Below are 15,960 nucleotides of genomic sequence, written 5' to 3'. Positions count from 1 at the left end.
GAATGTACGTTTCCTTCTGACACATTTGTGCTTAAAGGGCATTGTTACACAGCTGGAAACCTACCTCTAACCACTTGCACGTTTGGTTTGGGAGGGTGGTGCAAGTCCATGGTGAAAATCTTGTTTCCTCAAGAACAACCAAATTGGTCCACTCCTTGTTTAGACTATACTCTCATTAAATTGTATAGAAGGAGCCATGGCAGTTAAACCCCTACCAAACTGTAACGGTATAAGGAAGAACCCAAATAATCAATTGGAAAAGAAGATAATATCTTACTGTAGTTGTAAGTATTGAACCTCACAATAGTTTATATAATCAAATTGATTGGAATGACATACTTTCACATAACAAAATGTATTTGATTTTTAAAATATGCTATTGTGTGGCGTGCTATTGTATGTCTAGACCCTTTGTAGAACTATGTGAATGAGACAGAGGAACAGCACTATTAAAAACCTTGTCTGCAGGAACTTGGCATGAATCACCTTAACTCTGAATTTCACAAAGCAGTGAAGGGGCTGTAAAAAGAGGATCTGGTTTGGAAGGAAAGCAGGGACATGCAGTTATGGCTGAAAGTAGTGAAGGTACAAATTCTTGGTAGATTTTTTGCAAACCCACGATTAGCCATTTTGACACCTGGGGCAAGTGGTACTGTCTCTCCTTCATTCTGTGGCGTGGGCACAAAGAAGGAGGATATTGTGTTCCCCCAAAAGAAAGTCTATGCTTTCCAAAATAAGGAAAGTGAATTACGCCAGGAGGTGTTGTCATTTGTTTTTCTAATACTTGCCAATGCATTCACCTCTAGATTTTTCCGCCTTCTAAAATTTGGTGTACTGGAATTTTTGGTGACCCTAGTTTCTTCAACTCAGTTACAATCCTGATTCTTAGCAGTTTGGGTGTGTGATGTATAGACATGCTAACACTATTTAAATCACATTTTCAGTGCAATTTTGCTAAGAATTGCTCAAAAGTAATCCCTGTGGAATTCAGTAAGACTTACTACCAGCTGACTATATATATAAAGGACTGCAGCTGCATGGCTAAATATGATGATTTATTTGCAATTGTCACACCCCTGTATCACAGCCAATCTATTCCACATTATCTTTTCTTGAAGAGAGCTGGAAATGATAGTTTTTCTCATTGGAACATGTAGCACTGATCAGCAAGAGATTTGTCAACTTGCATGGAGAACTTGTGTCAGCAGCTTGCTTACCACCTGGCACAGAAACATGGAGGTGACTGACAACATTGTGTGCATGATCAAGGTCTGCCAAACAACCTCTCTTGTTGCTTTTGTACCACTGGCTCACACATTAAAAAAAAAACAATTGGAAAGCATTTGAATAATTGAGTGGTATAGCATATGTTATATTAATCCTGCTAGGAGTTTGCTGGATTGATTCTGTCTGTTTTACCTATTCTTGTAGGTTTTTGATGATATTGCTATTTTTAATTACTTGTAAATCTTTGGTTCCTAGTGATGAATTATACAACAAGAAGAAAAATAATGTATAATAAGTTGAATTAGAAAGGTGACTCTTAGGCCCAGCCTGGATCTTATCTTGCCATTGAATATCAGAATCTCTGCAGCAAGTGTTCTGCAAATCAGGGGTGTTGTTGAGTTGTCACCCCCACCCAACATCAGGAAGGAGATTAGTGGAACTGGGAAGTTTCTGTGGTACACATAAAATGTACCCAAGGCAAACAATATTCAGACATCGTCCCTCTTCATCAGAAGGTGGGGAAAAAGGTGTAGTTGTGTCTACTTGACCTCAACCATCACCCATCTATGGATTTTACACTACAAGCTGAATGCATACATAGGACAATTGCTGAATAGCTCAGTGGCTTAGGTTGGGAGTTTCATCCCCCACTGTACCTCCTTGATAGGGGCTGAACTCAGTGATCCATAGGGTCCCTTCCCACTCTGCAGTTTGATTATGATGATGATTTTCTGCACAATCTAGATGAGTTTTTGCCAACCTGGCCAATTGTGAAGAATGATGGGATGGTATAATAATCTATATTCTTAGAACTGTAGATCTGGAAGGGACCCTATGGATCACTGAGTCCAGCTCTTGTCAAAAAGGCACAGTAGGGAATTGAACTCCCAACCTCTGGCTCCGCAGCCAGATACCTGAATTATCCAGCAGTTCATGGCTCTTCAGCATTTGATGTGGCTACGGATTCTAGCCCTGATTTCAATAATAGTCTGGAAAAATATCTGAAGAATAGGATTAAGGAGTCATCCTCAATTTGTAGCTGACTGCAGGTAACTCTGAAGCCATACTAAAGAAAATAAGGCATTTTGGAGGATTGTTATGGCTAGCCTATGTTGTTGTTCATTTGTTCTGTAGAATTCCAATGCAACAAATATGACCATGACTTAAAAAAAATTTAAAATAAAAAAAAAAGTGGCATAAATATCTTCATCCCATTGTGGCCTGAGGTCATTCAACACTATTTGTTGTCATAGAGTATGAAAAAAGGAACCTGGATTTTTGATTTTGTGTTTATTCGATAGAAAGCTGCACCAACTACTGGAGGACTGTTTTAGGATTTTAAAAATGTATGCCTAATAATATAATGAGTACATTGGCTATTAAATACATACTGTGGTGAACATCAGACTAGTTTTCAGTAGATTGAATGTATTATGTTCTAGAAAACTGGGAAACAAAGGTTTGTGCTTGTTGGTTTTTATTTATAATGCCATTTTAAGAAAGAAAAGTGTATAACTCCTGATTCCTAATAGATGTGTGTCTGTGTTTGCTGCCACATTCAGACTAGCAATGAATCCTTTATGTTTGTGGTGCTGCCAGTTGTATGAATAGATGCCTCCAGCTGTTTGGTAATACTTTACACAATTATCAGTGAGCACACACTAAAGCTCAGAACACCATGAAAATAAAGGAGAAGAGAAAGCAAAATCTATTCAAATTGCAAACAAATATGCAATGCAAAAGCTAATAGTATTCCATAGTTAATGCATATTGATTGCAAACCACATTTCAGTAATCGGATACATGCTTTGGTTTTTATTCTGGTTAGATAATAAATTATTACTGGTTGCATGAACACAAAATGCTTGGAAACAGATCCAAAATGACTGGGAAAATATAAACAGAACAAATGCACAGGCTTAATTTATGGGTATATTTTATTTTTAAAATGGAATAGTTAATGTCATAGAGCATTTGGCTATGTTCAGAGAGCAGAATTTTCCATTTTTAGATAGTTCTGTGAATCATCAACAGAAGCATGTTGCATGAAACAAGAAGTAGGAACCAAATTAATGTTGTCAGCGCATCTTTCATTATAATTATTGAGGTAGCTTAGAAAGTCATTGAGATACTTTGCCGCTGAATTGTAAAAGATACAATTTATATTTTGTCAGAGACATAAGTATGACTTTTAGATATTCGATGGCTATTTTTATGTCTGTGGGGTCCAGTCCTTTTGTAGCAGACATCTCTCATATTGCTTAGATATATACACTACCATCCAATTTGCAGTTGCAACCTGTACTTCTGGCACCACAATCAAATTTCAGTACCCACTCATTGCATCTTATGGAAGCAAGTACAGAGGACATCAAACTGGGACTGGGCTGTGAAGGGACAAAAGGTGCCCCTCACCCTAGACTTGGAGTCATAAGGGAACAGGAAAATGTTGAGTGCTCATGCCAATAAGATACCCATGGGAAGTAAATTAATTTTTGCCTGATCAAGTGGGAGGCTTCCCTTCTAGTTGAAGAGAAAGAGTTAAACAAAAGCAGTGGTGAAACTAAGATCTGTCTCTGGACCCTGAGGAGATCTTGTCCCCCACTTATAGGTGTCCAACGCAGGGGAAAGGGCACATTGTGTGTTTGCAATGTACATCCCTATCTCTGTGATAATGACGGTCATTGCCTTCATTAACTAGCTAGTTACGTCAAATTAATTGTGTGAAATTCTGGGGTGATGTATCTTCCATTTTTTTACAGATGTGTATTAAATAATTGGGACTACCTGTGAGGCGTGGTTCATTGCCTGCAACTGCTGAAGCCATCTGCTTCTATATAGGGCTTGCACATTATATCATTCCATTCACCTCTTTTTACGGGACATTTCGGTCAAATTGTACATTGTTGGGAGGGAGGAGGATAATTTAAGGATGTCCAAATTTCTCCACATGAGTTTTTCATATCTCTAATAGTTTTCAAATTTGTTTGCTTTATTTTGTGATTTGTCATGAGAGGAAACTGGCTTCATTTACGTGTATGATGGCTAAGACATATAGTTCTTCCATAATCATGGCTGTGGAAGACTCAAGTGATTTTATCTAATGACAGGCTGTCTGTAGTGTATAGTTTAACCCTCTGCATCTGATTTGAGTCTGGCCTTTGCTTAATCCACTCATGTCTGGAAATGATCATATTTTCATTTGTGAAGTGTTAGGCAGCATGTTCTGCACTTGAAGTCTACTTGTTTTCAATTGCAGTCGAGCTTATAGAAGCAATTGGAATTTAAAGTGGCATGAGTAAGTCAGCACTTATTTTTCTTGTCTCATGCCAAGTCATGTGACTGTCATGTGACAGGGAAAACAAGCACTAACTTCCTAACTAGCAGCAAGTCAATGCTGAAAGTTGCACCATTAGAGTTACACTAGAATAACAGGATTTGGGCCATGTGTTTAGTTTCCACTTTCTATAGCAGGACTGTACAACATTTAGTCCCTTCTGCCTGTGCCCCCCCCCCCGATCTGGCAGAACCCTACCCACTTTTGTTTATAGCCCAGTTTATCATTAGGGAAACTTCCTGGCTCCCAATATTGCTCTTTGCCCACTTGTGGTTGTGCCAGGTAGGCAGCAATCTCAGTGAAGATTGCCAGGATGGGATATAACTTGGGGAAAAAGAGGGTGTGTATTTGTGTGAATTGAGATGTACAGGGGCACATACAGTATAAGCATATGTTTATGCCTCCCATTCCTCTAGATAACACCAAATGGAACCCTGGCGGTTGAATATGATTTGTTGTGTAGTGCTGTTGATGGATTATACCATATCACTTCTTGGGTTCAAGATTGGGGTGTTCTGCAGGAATGTCTCACAACAGCAGGCATGTTCAGAGCCATGAACGCAACACAGATTTATATTAAAATATATGCAGAGTTTGTACATGCAGTGGGGTGCATCATAACTAATTGAATGAGACATTGAATTGATGTTTTCAAAGGGGCAGATTTAGCAGAGTAAGGTAGATGAACATGTCAGCATTGCATCAATGGTGTTTGCAGGGCATTGTCAGGGATAGCAATTTAGAGAAAAGTCAAACATACCTGATTAATCTCATCAGTTCTCTATTGTTGGCAATTGGATTTGAAATCTGATGTCTGTAGATGAATGAGTGCAACATGATTGCATTGGAGGCTTTTTTCACGAGCATGAAATTTCAGGGTGGTGGATGGGGCTTTCTCAGTCTAAAAAAACCCCCTCTTTTCAAAATGGGGAATATGGCCCTCCAAGGTCCACAGCCCTTGGACCTTTTGAGATAACCCATTCTTAGTTTAACTCTTAGTGCTGATTCTTCATGTGGTGGATGATGGAAGACCAGCAATGAAAATAAAGCAAACTACAAGGACAGTAATATTGTGTATTGCTGTTGAAGAATTATACCATTTCACATCTTGGGTTCAAGAGTGTGTGTTTGAATATACCTATCACATACTTTACAATACACACACACAGACCTGAATATATATATTCAGGTAGGTATTTGAATATACCTATCGATAATGGCTGACTTAGATTATTTTTCTGATAGCGTAGCTCAGCTCTGAGTTTGGATAATCCATAGTTGCTATTCTGGAATTACTGCAATTAGTTGTAGTATAATGAAAAAGACTATCAAACTTTATATTTTATATTTTTTTGAGGTTAAGTGCTGTGGTACCTTTTAATGTGCCAAACCATTTGCTCATTGAAGAATGAATCACATAAACTACTCTAGCATATAATAAAGCTCATCTTCTATTAGCTTCCTGGAATTAATTCAGGTACCATTTTGCATTCCCCTTGGTGTTTTTTCTTCCTTGAGAAGTCTGTTTGCTCTGGCTCAAAAGTAAATTGGTGATGTATAAATGCCCCCTTTTGAGCTGAACAGTTAATTTTGCAGATTAGAAAGAAAAAAGAAATCCTTGTTCTGATGTTTCATCTCATTCCCCATGGTGCTATAGACAAATAAGAAGCATATAGCTCTTACTGAGTCAAGATTATAGTACAACTTCTCAGGAGAAAATTGGCTGGCTTTCACTCACTACATAAAAAATGGCCAATTAAACATGGAAGCAGCAAGAAGCCAAAGTCCTCCTGTTGTGAGATGTGAAAATTAAATTGCTCTCTGCTTTGGCTTGCCCCTTTTCCTGTCTAAGTTTAGCTCAATGTTATTTCCTAATGTTCATCTTAATATGCTTAAGGCCGCTTGATACTGAGATTTGATTTTCTCAGGTCTTACTCACTCTGAATGCTCCCATTTAAAGTCCAGCCTTTCTGCCTTTCAGTCAGAAGGAACCCACTGGTCTCCAGCCTGGGTTAGAGAATGCTTTTCCCAGAGTGTTGAACTTCAGGCTACAGATGGAAGACGGTTTGAATTAGTGGTGCGCCAAAGGTTCTCATGGGAGAAATTTCATTTTGGAATTGAGGGAAGGATGGCGGAAGCTCCATATGTGAGAGAACTTTAATCTAGGCAGTGATTTTACTTGAACAAAAATTAAAAGATGGTCAGGAACTGTTCCCACGGGAGTGGCAACACAGAGAGAACATCTTCCCTTTTCCTTCTGCTACTGGCAGCAGAAGAGTCTTCTAGTCAGCTACCAGCTGTCAGCTACCATTCACCCTGTCTATTTTCTAATTGAAGAATTCCCCGAAATGTGTAAAGCTTTTGTGGGTACCTTCAACAATTTGAGATTTTAACAGTTCAAAGGTGGGAGAAAGTAAAACTGACAACTCCACCAATTTAGGCAGAAAACTTACCTATTAAAAATTTCAGGTTCGAGGTGCAGAATTATGGCTACCACTTCATTTTCTCCTGAACTTTAACAGCAGTGTGGCAGGTAGGAACAACATATTGTGATCTTCACCATACTTCTATATATCTGTAGTGGATTTGTCCATTGTAGGTAATTTTTAATTTAAAAATCCAAATAATTAGGAAACATCTTTAGAAATTTGAGAGAAAGAAGCTGAGATTAGGGGGAAGGGAGAAAAACTTAAATGTGGGAAAAATTAAATGGATGTATTTGTCCGTTCTTGCAAAATACATATGTAAGAGGCCAAGGGTACCTATGTTCCCACAACTGAAATGCCCTCCTCTATCATGTCCTTCCCTGAACCACAAGGTCTACAGTAGGCTTCTACTTTGTACAACTGAACTTGAGAACAATATTTTATGCAACTGAACCTGATTAAACAGATGTCTGGTCTCTCAGTGATTGCTACTTATATTCAAGCAAATGAGTAAAAGCCTCTGTGGCGCTTGTCCTTGTGGCCCCTGGTTTATTTTGTCCTCACAAAGGCTCACACTCCTTCCTCCTCTTCACAGTGCCTCCAGATGTTATTTCTTTAACATCAATTAAGTACTGGACACTTACGCTGCCAAACACAATCAGTTTATTGAACAGGATGGGGTTATTAATCAGTTGGGAATTGCAGTATAAATCACAGGAAGCGAATCACATATATTAAACAAGGTTGGGTTCATTCAAATCACTCTTTTAACTCTCCCTATCTATCTCTGACCCTCCTGGTCCAATTCCCAAGCCTCCAGCTCTCTAACCCTCTTCTCAGCCCTCTTTCTCCTTCTTTTCAACCCCTCAAACTCTTCTCTGGCCCCGCCTTCCGGTCTCTCTATTGGCTCTCCCCTCAAGGTTCTGCAGTGACGGACAGGTGACGTCTGGGCTATCCGCTACAGCCTCTTATAGACTTCTTCACTCACATGGGGAGTCCAGGGTCTTAGATGGTGGTGTAGACCTTTTGTGGGTGTTGCCTTTACCCGCTTCAGGCATAATGATTGAAAAGTGCACATAATGCAGAATAGGGCCTTAATTTCTGCCTAGAACCCAGATTCTAGCAACCCATTTGACCATTCTTTGTAGGAAATTCTGCATTTGCTTATATGGTGGTGGAGGGTGTGTGCATGTGCAGCCTTCTGAGGTTTGATTGGGCCATATGTGTCTCTCAGACCTTTAGATGTTTCTGACCCCTGATCTATTGGATAAAGTATATTTACCATTACCGTTCCGTATCAAATATCAAACACTATTTTCAAAATTCGTGGTGGAGTGGCCATATCTACTGAATTCTGACAGACCATTACAAACACAGACCTTAGAAACAACTCAGTCAAGCGACTCTTCCTGTCCCTAGATTTTTGTCAGTTTCTATTAAAATTTTGAGAAAACATGACATGAGAAAAGGAGTTAGGTTGGAAAGCATATCAGGAAGGGGATGGCGAGTGCTGAAAGAGGGAGCAATCTGTTTCTTTACTACTGCAGCCCAAATTCTGGGCAGTGTGTGGAATGCACAAGGAAGAGGAATGTGGAAAGAAGCCAGATATTTTGACCTTCCTTCTCCTACTGCCGTGGAAAATATCTACAACTCTTTCTGCAAGCCTTTTTATCTTGGAAGCTGTGCCTAGAAGCTCATTTTGTCAGGATGTTATTTACACTAATTGCAAAACAGTTTCTCTAAGGTAATGAGTGTTCTGCTGTGTTTGTAAATTTTACAGACTGGCATAACTGTTGTGTGGCAAGCCATTGCCAGTAATACTGTCGGGGTCTGAGATTTTCCTGGTTTTCTTTTTTTACAGACAAAAATATTCTGATCATGGCCTTGCTAGATTTTCTGATCTACACACTGAAAAAAAGAGAACAGATCCTGAAGAGTAGTAGCAAAACATGGTTCAAGAATGCCACTAACATCCCATGAGGCCACTGCCAGGAGTAGGCATGGGACTGAGTACAGTATACCCTGTTTCCCATAAAATAAGACCAAACCTGAAAATAAGCCCTAGTATGATTTTTCAGGGTGCTCGTAAAATAAGCCCTACCCCCAAAATAAGCCCCAGTTAAGTGAAACCCCACCTTCCACCATTCTGCAGCAACCAGAAGAAAATGACATGACTGTATTTGAATAAATGTAGATTGTTGTACATGAAAAATATAAAACATCTCCTGAAAATAAGCCCTAATGCATTTTTGGAGCAAAATTTAATATAAGACCTTGTCTTATTTTCGGGAAAACACGGTAGATAAACCTGCAATCCGACCTCTAATTGATAATAAACTGGCTTTCTTAAAGTCACTTTCCTTTCCATTGTCCTAGAAATGCCCATGGGATTGTGTGAGTAATCCTTCCTTCCTAAAACAATTCTTCAGATTGTCTCTTGAATTGTAACTTCTTGTATCAAAGCTTTCATTTTTATTTTAATTTTAATGTTACACTCAACTGTTGATTTAGAGACTGTCTTGAGGGAGGAATGGTAATGATGGAGCAAGCACAGGTAAAATCCCTGGAGAGACATGAGCTTCTCCCTGATCATTCCCCATTAGACTGTGATAGACAATGTCATAATTAACTGGGTTATTTACTTGTTGAATTCCATAACATGTCTCTTACATTACCTTATTACATTTCAGTTGCTTCCAAAGATGCCTGACACCGAATTGTAGGCCACTGTAACACATTGTATAATATCTCTTCAGAAGAAATTCCCATTGACTTCAAGATACATAGACTGTAGAATATCAGTTTCAATGTAGAGGAATGCTATTTGGGAATTTGTCTTTGAGAATATTTGTTTAAGAATATTTTTTAAAATGAGATTTCCTCATTATTCCCCAGTGATTCAGGATCTGTAGCCAGTACAAGTAAATCTTTTCAATTTCAACCATGCAGGATTTTATAAGCCTCAAAAATCCTAGTTACACCCGCTGCCACCAAATCGGCAGCTTGAAGCTTTCTCTGTTTAAATGTGCTGTAGCTTGCTGCAACAGTTACTGCATTTTATCATCTCCAAGAACTGACAGCAGTGCCATAGACTGAGGCAAAGTTGTACAGTGGGGTCTTGACTTGAGAACTTAATCCGTATTGGAAGGCGGTTCTCAAGTCAAAAAGTCTGTAAGTCAAGTCTCCATTGATCTACAGTGCATTGAAAACCGATTAATCCCGTAACAGGCCGTTTTTGTTCCATTTTGGTTTTTTTCTGGTCTGTAAGTCAATTCTCAGGCTGCAAGTCAAACCTAAATTTTGCGGCCAGAGAAGTCTGTAACTCAAAAAGTCTGTAAGTCAAGCCGTCTATAAGTCAAGGGTCCACTGTACTTCACCTAGGATGTCATAATATCTTGACATGTGCATGGTATCCTATAAACTATCCACATTTTAAGTGCCAAAAATGTTTTGGGACTTTTCCCAGAGCTTTGTCAAAGGGGACATAGACTGTATTGAACTTCCAAGGGGAGAATTGCCAATGCGCAATACCCAGAATGCACATTTACTAGAGTTATGTGGTCTGACTGACACCAGTTTGACAGTAGCAGTATGCACCAGATGAAAATCTTAAGATTTTCTGTAATTGTATACAAGGGCATAAGATGGATCCTTGCACTTACTATAAGCAGCGATACAGGAGTGCAAATGTTTCAAGGTGTATTCATGTTAAAATGCTGGACACTGTGTATTAATGCTTTCACCAAATCATTCATCTGATGCCTCTCAACAGCAACATACTTTTCCATGAAAGACAAAAAACATATTTGGATAACACATCAGTGTAGAATGAAAGAGAGACATGTGGGGGGGGGGGTTGTATGTTTGTGCATCAGAGAGAGAGAGAGAGAGAGACAGAGAGAGAGAGAGAGAGAGATGCTTCCTGGACTTGTCTCCATTATTTTTTAGTTCCTGATAAGTTCTGTGCAGAGCATACATGGCGGCACGCCCTATGTATATAGTCTGAGTAGAATGTCTGACAGCACACTAGGTGGTGAGATTAATGGGGAAGATTCTGCACTCTCATATGCACTGTTTGTTTCGTGAAATGAACAATGTATCCACTGTGCTTTTGTCTCCTTTCCATTCCTACTTTCTATGTTCATCCTCTTTCCATGTCCTGTTCTCTCCCTTCTCTCCTGCCTATTCTTTTCTGCCCCCCATTTATTTACCTTGGCTTATTCAGACTTCAGGTTTTTTGGGGGTGGAAATGAATGTGTAAATACTGTATATCTATTTTAGGCATCTAGTTCAACTGTTAAGGATTTCACCAAAGAATCCCAATAGGTGTTGCTGGAAAGATGCTGAAAATTATCTATCAGAGACTCCCCTGTTCTCTGCATGTGACTTCAATTCCCAGAGCTCCATGGGAAGAAGAGGGCATGACTATTGAACTAGCTTAAGCCTGTGACAGTGGCATCCTGTGAGACTGAGATGCAAAGACAGCAAAGAAAGGAGAAAATTCATTCCACTCACTGTAATACCGGCTGTTAGGGCATGCTGGGACATTTCCCCTTTGCATTCTTCATTTATTTTGTTTACTCCAGGACTGGGATTCCTACTGAGATCTGCAGTGTGTAGAGAAAAAACCTTTTTGCCTAATTGAAGAGCACTGTCGAGCATGTCACTGACAGTAGACCTTGGTGTAGTTAATTAGCAAACAAGCATTTTATTTTTAAAGAGTTCACCAGATGATCAATCATAGATTTTAAAGAGTTGGCTGAGCTGTGAATTCATCATGGCCCTGGAATAAGACTGGGTTTACAAGCTTAAAGTGCTACATTTGTCCTCCCAGCTCCCCCACACACTACGGGATAGGGACTAGGGGTGACAGATGGGCTGTGTTTACAGTTATCCAGTTGTACATTGTTTCTATTAAAGGTTGGGGGCAGGGAAATCCCCGTGGCAGGTAGTTCAGTTCTCTTATCCAGATTTACTGTTTCCTTTATGAAGTTGGTGGGCTTACTTTATTAAATCCTTTGCTTTACCTTCATAATCCACTGCAGTGTTCCTGATCTTTGCTGTGCTTGCACGATGCTACAATGGGACTGGTAGACTATCTATATTGTGTTATGGAATAATCTATTAAAGAGTATTTAGCTGCGAAATGTTGTGACCCAAAATTCCAGAAATATTTGGATCTGTTCACAGCCATTCAAAAAGTTTACAGTAAGAACAGATCTCTGTAGCCTTGGGCAAGCTGCACGGTCCTGGGATGCCCACAGAAGAAGGGAATGATATTCTCTATGTAGAAAGCATTGTCATAAATTGTAATAGACTTGATGGCACATCATTTTATTATGCATCAGGAACATGCATCAGGAGCACTCCTGTTCATGGGGGAGCAATTGCCCACCCCCCATGTTTCAGACCTATTAACATTTTTCAGAAGAGTCTATATTTCTGGTTGTTATGAGACAGAAATGGCAAGAAGAGCTCTCAAAGGAAAGCTCGTCTGAAATGTAATTGTTTAAAACTCTAAGAAAAGACTTTGAACATTATTGCGAATGTTGCCTCCCTCTCACCCCCACTTCCGAGGCATACTTATGGCGGCATACAACGGAATCCCCCTCACCAAACTTGAAGTGGCACCCTGGGAAGCACTGACACTCACTGGTGTGCTTGAAGCACTTGATAACCATTTAACACCACCCAAGTCTGTTGAAAGTAATTTGCTTTGATGTAAAGTACTCCAGGTATAGTGGGAACTCTTAAAAAGTACTTCAAATGAGTGCTTCTGGAAGACCAGACATCCCAACATCCTCAGGGCTGAGGCACAATCAGAGCTTTGTTGTGTGCCTTAGATAGAAGCTCCACTCTTTAAATTTAGCTGTCTGAGAACAGGATAGGCTACAGTAACTCTACAAGAGGGGAAGGCTGTCTATGCATTCTCAGAAACACTTTTAAGCCATGGTAAAGTCACCTCAAATGATGAGCATGCTATTTGTGAACCAGACACTGAGTATGCTGTACTGTGCAACAATGATTGTAGCTTCTTAAGCAACATTGAAAGACCTCTGAATTGTGACAAAGCATTTCAGTTTAAAGTGTGAGTAATAATAATTTTAAGAAACCCCGTAATAACACATTCCTGTGGTCAACTATTAATATTTAACAGCACTGGCACAGTAACCAGGATTTTTCCATTTTATCTGTCATATTGTTCAAGTACTCTTTTTCTACTTAGCAGAAGGTGCATTGGGTGTAAAAGTAGAGAAGAGCAACAGGGACAATGCTCAAAAGTATTTAGGTATTTTAGAAGTTGGTGATACAAATTGAAGAACACAGGTTTCATTCTTTAGATGAGCTTGAATACACTGAGTTTAGAGACAAATTAATACAGGGCGGGGGGGGGTTGGCAGTTGGAAATCTCCCATGAGAAATTCTGCCATTCTTAATCAATTCATAGAAGAGAAATTTCATCCAAAAACAATTTCAAAAAGAGGAATCATTCCAGAGAGATTCTGAAAATATCCAAGGTTCATGGTTGTTGTACTTACTTTACTCATGAGGTGATCAAGATACATGTGCTTGTCTTGTATTTTTGTTGTATAACCATCTGTGTGGCTCTTGACAGCCTCCAAGCCCACCTTCTTGGCTTTACACAAATAAAGCTTAGGGGAGAATGTCACAAGGTAACTGATTCCACAGGGTTGTTTTTTTTTTTTTTGTCAAAATGAGGGCAGCCAGGAAAGCCAGAGTTATGGCAGGGTGAAGGGAACCCTAAATGCAGCATCTTCTGCCACCTTGTCTTGCTATGCGAAGCTCAAAAATATAACCAAAAGAAATTCCCTAGAGTTCTGAGGATATCACAGAAAAGTGGAAGCCACTTTCATGGGGGAATAAATCTTATGGGACATTGGAGGAAAAGTTATGTCACTGCACAGGTACTACCATTTTCTTGGAATTTGGCACAACTTGGCCTCCTCCCTGATAGGTAATGCAGGACTGACAAGGAAGGAGCTGTATTGTGTGCATCTGCAGTCCAGTCAAAGCCCTATTCAGTTGTTACTTCTTGTCTGTAATCAGCATGCTCAAAGAGCAGTGACTAGCCCCTCCTTTGTCGCTTTCTCTGTATGGAGAACATTGCATCCAAAGATGAAAAACTCTTACAGAGACTACGTACACATACAGAAGAACCCACATTTTCCAGAGTGCTTGCTTGTGGGTAGTCCTGATATGTGAGCACGAACTCCACAAACTCCTTCTGCATGGACAAGGCAGCAGTGGCGAAGGAGCAGCTAGGCACTCCTCTTGAAGGTATGGCGTGATTATCTATGTAGTCCTACAAGTTTGTCTTTAAGAGGAGCAGTCCTAGTAATCGCTCTTGAACAGATTCAGGTGAAAGAATGCCAGTAAAATTGGTTATGCAACAGGTTGCTATCATGCATTAAAGGTCCCCAGTGGGAATTGAAACCTGACATAAATAAATGAATGAAGCAAGCCAGCCTTTGCAATGTGTTGATTTAGTTTCCAGGCATCTTGGGGGGAAAAAAAACTACAGCTAGATTTCTGCAGTCATTTTGGGACTGCATCAGTGAGGCTGAGGGAGGCAACAAATTAATTTTGCATTGGCATTCTGGATGCTGGCAATAATTTGTTCTGACACCGTGGCTATGGGTTATGACTGCAACAAGCGGGAGTGATCTGAGTGGACATTGTCAGAGCCAAATTTAATAGACTTACTATTGTAATTTTCTGCCTGGAGGACAGCGGAGACTTTCCAGTGTTCCTGCGGCACAACAATTGAGGATTACGACGTAACAAGTCTGCAGGATTGGGGGAGGATTGAGAGGATTAATGGAGTATGACAAAATTGCACCTAAGGGGGAATTGTCTGTAGCAGTAGCTCTATGGTAATGTGGTAGACCAGGCAAATTGGCAATTGCTACTGATCTTTACACATGCATGTCTTCAAATAAAGTGTGTCAAAGTCAAGTGGGATGCAACTGTGGAGCTAAGACTGTCACAGAGGCTTATGTCATCAAACACAAAAATTGCTTAATGCTATCATTTTAAGTATTTTAACAATCAAGTTTGCTAGGAGTCATTAAATGGTGGGCAAAGCACTAAATAATCTTATACTCTTCTCTGACCTCCTATAGACAGCTAAATCAGTTTTTTTTCATTTTTAACCACTTAAAATGCAGTAGGGCTGTTCTACATTTCCTTGAGGATAAATCCATCTCTCTGTGAAAGCCAGTCCTGAACATTTTGTCACACTTTTAACATGACCAAGAAAGAAGACTCAGAGACATGAAAAAGGGGGCTGGATTGGTGCCCTGTCAAATAATTTTCTGGAACAAAGAAAAATAAAATAAAACTGAGACGAGGTAAAACCTGTTGTCACTATTTACTCTCACAGGGTCAAATTAGATGCTAAGGGTGGTATATAATCCAATAATCCATTGTTCCCCCTACAGTGAAATTTCATCAGAGATGCTTTGCTTCAGCAATCACACTTTCAAATTAAGTCCATGGTAGTCTTCCAATGGCCAAACAGAAAAGAAAATGTGCCAAATATGAGGTAGGTAAGTGATGTCCATCATTGCTATGAGAAATGTGTTTTAAACTGCTAGAGCAGTGGTTCCTAACCTTGGGTCCCCAGATGTTCTTGGACTAAATCTCCCAAAAGCCTTATCGCTAGCCGTGCTGTCCAAGAGCAACTGCGGAAGCATTGCACTAGAGGGAGCATCTGTTCTGAAAAGTGGTCAATCCTATTGGCCAGTATCCTATTTGGAATAAAGGGTCAATCACAATGTTTCCCTTAGGTCATGTAGGGTGGGCCTCATGACAAGAACAATCCCACAACTGTTATGCGACCAATCTCTTCAGTAGTGCAAGACTGGGCACATAAAGGAGAGTCTGCTGGAGCAGGAGGAATGCATATATGACAACAATCTTAGAACTTCAGAGCTGGAAGGGACCTTA

At 39.8% G+C, this 15,960-nt stretch overlaps 1 protein-coding gene and 2 long non-coding RNA genes across 18 annotated transcripts in view; 2 read left to right on the top strand and 1 right to left on the bottom strand.

Annotated features, from left to right (window-relative positions):
* The window catches only part of PCDH9 (protocadherin 9), a 1,094,858-nt gene that overhangs the window by 33,395 nt on the left and 1,045,503 nt on the right, over positions 1–15,960 (top strand). The window lies entirely within an intron of this gene.
* The window catches only part of LOC144588282 (uncharacterized), a 139,030-nt gene that overhangs the window by 21,743 nt on the left and 101,327 nt on the right, over positions 1–15,960 (bottom strand). Inside the window, exon 2 of the long non-coding RNA XR_013543777.1 lies at positions 1–15,960. This exon is cut by the window's left edge and continues 21,743 nt beyond it; it is cut by the window's right edge and continues 26,714 nt beyond it. This is a non-coding gene — a long non-coding RNA (uncharacterized LOC144588282).
* The window catches only part of LOC144588281 (uncharacterized), a 35,194-nt gene that overhangs the window by 7,171 nt on the left and 12,063 nt on the right, over positions 1–15,960 (top strand). The window contains exon 1 of the long non-coding RNA XR_013543776.1: positions 1–15,960. This exon is cut by the window's left edge and continues 7,171 nt beyond it; it is cut by the window's right edge and continues 8,179 nt beyond it. This is a non-coding gene — a long non-coding RNA (uncharacterized LOC144588281).

Source organism: Pogona vitticeps, chromosome 3 (genome assembly GCF_051106095.1).
Source record: "Pogona vitticeps strain Pit_001003342236 chromosome 3, PviZW2.1, whole genome shotgun sequence".
In the NCBI taxonomy this organism is placed as follows: Eukaryota; Metazoa; Chordata; class Lepidosauria; order Squamata; family Agamidae; genus Pogona; species Pogona vitticeps.
Note: the sequence above shows the minus strand (reverse complement) of the source record. Positions and strands in the feature narration are given on the sequence as shown.